Source organism: Lepisosteus oculatus, chromosome 1 (genome assembly GCF_040954835.1).
Source record: "Lepisosteus oculatus isolate fLepOcu1 chromosome 1, fLepOcu1.hap2, whole genome shotgun sequence".
NCBI lineage: Eukaryota > Metazoa > Chordata > Actinopteri > Semionotiformes > Lepisosteidae > Lepisosteus > Lepisosteus oculatus.
Window position 1 is genome coordinate 24,884,662 of NC_090696.1, and position 8,393 is coordinate 24,893,054.

Sequence of the window (8,393 nt, forward strand, 5' to 3'; positions counted from 1 at the left end):
GTCGGTGCTGACGAAAGCTTAGCAGTGAGGTTCCCTGAAAGTGTGCATCCGTATAGACAAAGCAGAGACTCTCCAGTGAGATACGGATCTATTGCGAGAATGGTAGAACCTCTGAAAAGAGTGCCGTCCAGAAACTACACGCAATGAGACAAATTGAGCACATGGCCTTTCTGAACGACCGCGGCAGCAGTCGGTTGGAGTCGCATGGAAACGTACGCTGCTTACACAGTTCTTTGTCTCTTTGTTTAAAAACCGCCTTGAGAAAACCGTTTCCTTTCCTTATCTTTTGGTTTCACCTAGAAATCTGGCTATAAATAATCCCTGCAAAATTCAGTGTTAAACTGACGCTTTATGTAGCTTTGTCATCTAAATTTAAATAGCGTTGTCTTAACAAAAGTAATGACACCTTCCATTATTTTGCTCCCGACTACATTTTTAGCAAGAAATGTGTCCCCTTAATGTATTAATGTATAAAGCGGGTATGGAAATTTAAGAATTTAGCACATTTTAAATACGGCTAAAAATTAAGTAGGCTTTGCAAAAAATATTATGTGGGCCCACTTGGATTTTCAATGATATAACTGAGTTACTGTAAGTGGCTTCTCGTTTACTTTCTTCTTTGGCATGTTTTTTTTCCAGGTCTGTATCAGGATCGTCTGTTTCTAAAGCACTGAGAAAATAAATAAAAGTTATAACTCTTCAAATAATTCTAAATTATTTGTATTACGTATTGTGAGTACAAGAGTATTCCAAAATACTGACGTGTCTCTTTCATAAGCAAAGCAGGGTCCCAAAACTGAAAACGATTTAATACAACTGTGTTATAAGGCATAAGGAAAAGTATTGATCTGTTTCAGAGTCAGGAAGAGCCCAGAGATTCTGGAAGACACAGAAGAGAAGGAGATGAACAACACTACTCAATTCACATTTCAATGTTGTTGTTTTTTTTAAATTAGGAAGTTTAAGAGACACAAATTAGAATTCACAACAATTCACTATGAATGAAAACAGCCAAGAATTGGCCGTGTTCAAAATTTTTTGACTACTTTAAATTACACTTGGCTGAGGGTTAACCTCCTGGTCATAGGACAAGGAGGCTAGAACTCCCATGCAGAGTAAGGTGCGGCCAAGGGCCAGCCGCAGAGGCGGAGATAGGACAGAGGAGGGATGCAAAAGACGAATACAAGGAAGAGAATGGTATCATGTATAATATACTGTATATAATGTTTAAGTGAGGAGATGATGTTATGATTGATTACAAATTACAGATAACTGAGGTTGATTGAACTTGGCTATCCCTCCCAAACGTTTGCTCTAAACTCCACACAGCAAGACATGCAGTCAAACACTCATGACAATACAGGAGGAGTTATCTACAGGATCTTGTTACCATCACTGTAGTTACATAAGTTTGTGTTCATATTCAATTTAAAGCCAATTACAATACCTGCCTAATCAAAATTGTGAGTTTGATATAATCTTGTGAGATCCAGAATGCTCTACCACTACATTCCCAGCTCACACATGCACATGGTTTGTATAGAAACATACTGTATGACCCTGATCAACAGATAAGCACTTTTGGCATTTCTGTTAAACATTATTTCATAAGATCGTTCTCTACTATATATGTCAAGTGATTGAAAGTATGTTTGTTTTGTTTGCAAATTCTGTTAAATGACTGCACACTGCCCTGTCACACTGAGACATCTGAAGGATACATCCTTAACTTTTCTCCTGACTGATTCTAATAATTTTAATACAGCTCATGTGAACACAAAAACAATAGCAGCTTAAATGCACAAATTTGTTTTCATTTAGAAATTACAGTCCAGTTTCACAACAGCTACACCATCTCCCAAAACAGATTATTATCAGAATTGAGTATCATATGGTAGATAAAGAAGAGCTATTTCAGAGATAACTTGGAAAATTTGAAATAATTTCTGTACTATACCTGAAAGATCTCAAATGCTTGGTTGTGTAAGAAGCTATAATGGTACTCTTTACTAATATATCTCTTTTTTAATTGCTTCTGGGTTGAACTAAATTAAGGAAATTGTGAGGAGATTGGGGGAAAAAAAGCTTTTCACATTGAACTGTATAAATACGCAGAACACAGGAATCTGCAACCAAGTGTGCATCCCAGGAAGAGCAGAAAATTCGATCGACTCTGCTGTGGACTGCACAACTTGTTACATAATACCTAAAACTGCAGTCAATTGACTCAGATTCAATAAAGTCTCTAACTTGTTAGGAGGTGTGACTTGAATGCAGTAGGTATTTAGCTGTGGCTCTTTACAAAAATACAGAAATATTTACCCCTAGCCTTGAAAATGAGGAGAAAGTCAACAGCACATTGGTAACATTTGAAGGGAGGGGCAATGCTAATACCAGGTTTGTCTGCCTAATCACACTTCAGAGCACTTACAGCTCTGCTTTGTGTTGACAACAGAGACATGGAAGCAGGAGCAGGTTTTGTGAGAGCTGTTATTATAGCTATGCTATAGCACATCCTTCACTAAGGGTGGTTGACAGATACTTGTCAAAACCTGATTCTCGGGGCAAAGTTATCTCCACCATGTCCAAATGCATCAAGATGACATTTGTTGTGCTTCATCTGTGCATGATGGCGATTCTATTTTCCTTGATAATGGTTGTTGAAAATCAGGAGTTCCTAACTGACAGAATGCAAACCAATCACAACCAGGACAACTTGCTGGATTCAATTACAGCTTAGTAAAGCAAAGTAAACTGGAAGGTATCTGGTGAATTAGTTTCAAACTAAACTAGTGAATTCTTTCAATCTAACTTTCAAAGAGCTGTGAATGGAAGATACATGTACAGGTGTAGTAAAAGATTCAAATAAATTCAAGAAATAACCAAATATATCTGTGTATTCCACAGGGACGCATACTGATAAAAACGTACCATTTTTCACAGTTACAGTGATGTAACTGTCAGTGATGTTACACGTCATGGAGGGGCTCAAAAATATCAGGCTAGGGCATACAGTGTCTTTATCATTGTTTTTTAATCAAATACCAAATGCCTATCTAGTGATTACTTACTATTTGTTTTGGCAACAAATTTAAATGATAAATATATCTATGATCAACTCTTAAAAGAAAGACAGCCACTGCTAAAAAACTCTTTTTTGAAAACGTACTAAAATAAATATACCGTACTGTACATGTAGTCCTGAGAAACCAAATGATAGAAATCTTGTTTTTAATAACAAAACAGGAAAAACCTGAAGATCATGGCATTTTATTTCTGCTTGGCATAAACATAAAAATAGCAGGAGTCATGCTTTTGGTGAGAGCCAAGAAAACTAGATACACTATGTGGCCTCCCTTTGTTTGTAACTTTTCTTATAAAGTTCTTGTCACAGACCTGGCTGACTAATTTTAACCTCACCCAAGGACAGCTCAGTAGGCATACAGTATGTAGACAGCTTTGGCCTAAAGTATATTTTACAATGTACGTACCTAACATCAGTCCTCAAGAGGGTTCCTGCTTGTACTACATTTCTCAATAACAGTTTTGCATACCCCTGTCAGAGCCAAAACAGCTGACATCTCACCAGGCTGGAAGCTCCCACTTTGCTCTTCTTTTTGTAAGAAATGTGTTATAGCAGTCTGAAAGTAGTTCTCAGTCAAGTTCCAAAGTGGCTAAAGTAAAGTCAGCAGACCAAAGGCCGTGGTCTAGGATCACAGGTTTGATTCATGACTTAATGAAACCAATTAACATATTTATCAAAATCCCAGTGTTGCAAAGTATGAATGGCTGTTCCACATATACACTAAGTCAAATGTCTGTAATCTGTAATTATTTTAAAATTTAATAAATCAACTACCTTTTAAATTGAAGGTCATTTGATCTATTATCAGCAAATTCGAGCAAACAGACAGTAAATGATGAGAGCGTCAAACTGCTCACCCAGTACTTGATATACAGTATAAGTACTGGTACGATCTTTACTGCTAACAGTAGATGAGCTATTCTTTGCCACCACTTTGGTCTTAAATGTTGAGGTCTTGTGAATATACAGGTATGGTACAGATTTATATCTGCTGTCCTGCCAAAAAACAAATGGGTTTTAGTCACTTTGAGCATCTTTTAGTTTGAGAAAGGGATATACACACCTTTGTTCTGGATGTGGTGCACATGGTTTGCCACATCTTCTCTGGCATGATAGGTGTGAACTACATGTCATTGTTAATGAAATGGCAAGAAATGCTGCAGCTTCTGAACTGCATGCAAACTGAGCCAGTGTTGCGCAATTCATGAATCACACTGTCAACAGCCACAGGCAAGATTTAGTGCTGAGGTAAGATTTCTATTGTTTTCTTTTATTGTAAAAGAATTACGGGGTGTTATGGTCAAACAGAGGTAGTTAAGGTTAGACATCTAAAAGTAATTAAGTCAGTCCTGACACCAGCACAGGCAAAAATATAAAAAAATAAATAATATCAAACCCCAATTCTGAGATAGTACCAAGCGAGGTCATATGTTTTTCTGTGTGCAATTTGGCAGTGGAAAATTAAACAGGTGATAGTTCGAAAGATAAATATTTATTTCTCACTAATGTAGACATACAAAACTGCTCATATTTACAGCAATGTACAATAGAATTTAGTTTTCAGATTTTAGCACTGACCTTTCCCAGATTTAATGAGTACATCTGTATGCTTGATCAGACTAATGGACTCTGAAGGAAACATATATCTTTCTCATAGTAAATAAGACTGCTGTCATAAACTAATCTTAGCTGTTCTTGCTAGCTAGGTACCTCTTGCAATATGTAAAACATTTAATACCCCCTTTATCCAGTGACCCCAGACACCCTGGAGCCTCAGGTTGAGACTCAAGCCCCCGTCTAAAATAAGTGTCACTTTTATAGCCATTTTAAAGACCCCCAATTCCCAGTAATATATCGCATTAGACAGGGAACTCATTCAGGTTTACTACTCTAAAAGTATGGTAAACAACATAAAAACAAGATTTCTAATGAATAATGTTTGCATAATACCAGTAAGCATAGGTAATTTACAGATTCATAACTAACAAATAACACAAAAGTTTTCTTTTAAAGAGTTGTTTTTCTGTAATCCACATAACACAGTACTTCCTTTTATAGTATATAGGTGCCATCACAAAGGTTTTTTGTGATTTTATTTAAAAATCACATCATTGCATTGTTTTTTATTGTATTATAATCATACCATTATAAATAAAGCAACAAGAAGCTACATACTATATAAACATAACTGTATACCACTGTATATACTGTTCTTGTGTTGCAAGCATAGAGTGAAGTTGTTGTGCATAATACATGAATACTTAAACACGCGGTTGTTGGTCTTCCTGATTATTTGACCATAATATTTGAACCAAGTGAGCTGTTTGTACAGTTGTCCATGGCTAAGCGTAGAAAAAAACAATGAAATCATGTTCTGAGTATATACAGTAATGAGATGTTATGCCTTGCTATATTATCATGCATGTTCCTAAACTAATGGTAAAATATACCTATCAGATATAACTGGGCTACGTTTTGGGCTATAAAATTTAAAAGGATGAGCCCCTGTCCTTAGTGACCGAAACACAGGGCCATATTTGTAAATCATAGACAGTCATTTCAGGTTTAGGACAGTCAAACTCCTCTACAAATCCGTAATTTAGAAGGTACTCCACTCCAATGTAAGTAATGATGTTAAGCCCACTGAGGATCTCCCAATTGTCTGTAATCCAGCTGCCCTGGTGGTTCCCTCTAGAAACTTGACCATGGTCACCTAGGGGCATCCTGGATTGAATGGGTAACCTCCAAACCACAGGGTTCACCCTGGTATTTTTAGGAGTTCTGGAAAAAAATATTTAATTTAATAATTATTAAACTAACACTTATATAGTGCTTTTCTGGACACTCCACTCAAATGCCTTTACAGGTAACGGAGACTCACTTCCTACACCAATGTGAAGCCATACCTGGATGATGTGACACCAGCCATAGTGCACCACTACGCTCCCCACACACCACCTATCAGTGGGGAGGAGAATAGAGTGACGAAGCCAATTCAGAGATGGGGATTATTAGGAGGCCATGATTGGCCTTACTCTTTTTAAGAAACACCCTGGGGTTTTTAATGACCACAGTGAGTCATGACCTTGGTTTTACGTCTCATCCAAAAGACGGAACCTTTTGACAGGATAATGTCCCCATCACTATGGTGGGGCATTAGGACACACAGACTGCAGGGTGACCCTCTAATACCGCTTTCAGCAGTAACCTTAGCTTTCCTCCCATCCAGGTACTGACCAGGCTCACACCTGCTAAGCTTCAGTGAGTTGCCAGTTGTGAGTTACAGGGTGACCATCATCTCTTAAGAAAGCAGTAGGCAGTTGGAAATGGTGTTGTGTCTACATTATATTCACATGATAGAACAACAGTTACGTTACATTAAATTTAGTATATTAGGTGTAACTTAAATGCCACTATTTTACTAATTAATAATGTACCCAGTACTTCATAGTAAATGACTGGTTTATTCTCATTGTGGGAATTAGCAGGATAGATGAAAAGTGAAAGCTAGCTGTTCAAACAGGTTTCTTGCTCACACATATGGTGGCATTGCTGGGTTGACAAATTGTGTAAGCACTTTGGAATTTTTGGCTGTAGTGTTAAGGGTGCTATACAAAAGAGAAGAAGCATTGCACTGACTTTACACATAAACAGAACCTTTGCCAGTCTGTTGTATTGATTCCAGCATATAAATCAAGATGATGGGCCTTAACAGTGATATTTAGGACTTTGGATATTTTCCATTTAGCCCTCGATGTTCTGAGAGACCCAGTTTATGTTTAAACTGACTTAACCTTTCTAATACAGCAAAAGAATACTAATCTCTTCATGTCTGATCAAAAAAAGGAATTTGAGCTCAAACAAAGTGAATAAACCTTGAGTCTTCTGTTTGTTTTCCAGCAACCATGTCTATATGAGCAGTGGTGCCAGTCTTTATTCATATCTTTATTGATATAGTTTTTTAAATTCATTCAGGTACTACCAACTGTCCTTTTTGTACATCACCAAATGTAACTGCATGCCTCTTTATAAAACATTGAGGCACCCCCTCAGTCAAACTGGGCAATTTGTTCTACTTTTTAGAATAAGAAACACACACAAGGCCTCCAAACACAGGTTTCACATTACCTGCAGCATAGACACAGCTACATTTGACATCTCCCAGCCATATACTAGAATCATATACAGTAGGCAATCCAACAATGACAAGTTACCAGCTCATGATCCAACTGCCCAGCTGCCACTCCACCCATTCCCAGCTGTGCTTGCAACCTCTGTCCAGAGAAGACAAATGGCATGGCCTGAATCCAAACTGATCAAATTCAATTCAATTGATCTCTGGACTTTAGTACTGCCCCTTCACCTGTCTTCACTAAAACCTTTTACCAGATGTGCAGCTTAGTTCAATTCTTAGTATTATATTGCAAGTCTTCTTGTTTTTGGTCTAAAGCCGTGGCAATAATCAGTTGGCTCACATTCAACAGAGGGCTGTCAAGATGTTTTGAAGCATTTGAAAACACCATATCTGGATGTTGGCTTTATTCTTTTCTCTGTCTTTGTATTCCTAAAATCCATGTTATGCTTTCAAGTGCCAGGAGAAATTGAAGGCAATACATTTAGCACAGGCTGGCTTTTCTCCAACTAATTTGCAACTCAAGGCATATGAATTCACTTAAGATAAGTCTCAAAAGTATTGCACAACATCTTAAAGTAAACAGAAATCGGGATCTTTTTAGTCTAGTTAGTTTTAAAAGAACCAGACTTGGAAAATCATGTTATTTTACACTTGCTAAGACCTTTCTCAGAATTCCTTCACAAAAAAACATGAAAAATCTTAAATTTAAAAACTGAGATTATGAGACAATTTCTGTGCCTCGGAAGACAATCTCACCTTGTACATTTTCCTAATCTGTTTTAAAGAAATCCATGTGTGCTGCTGTTTATCATCATTGGTTAAAATGAAAGAAAAACTGAACCTACAGAACATTCATGAAAATGGTTAAAGAAATTTTGTGTAGTAGAAGAGGAATGCTTCAACTAATGTTCTGCCCCTGATTATACCTGTTCTACTTATACATTATGATGGCCATTTTTAGGGTATGAATGGGAACAATAACACTATAGGGGTAAATTATATTAAATCAGTTACAAAATGCAAGCCCTGACATTTAAGAAGTTATTTGCAAGTTAAGCAATCGATCATCTGGCTTCACTTATAACAATCAAGCTGAAATCATTTAATCTCTGAATGTGTATCACTTAACAGAAGATGAATCCTAAAGGAAAAGGACTCTTTTCTAAATTAAAT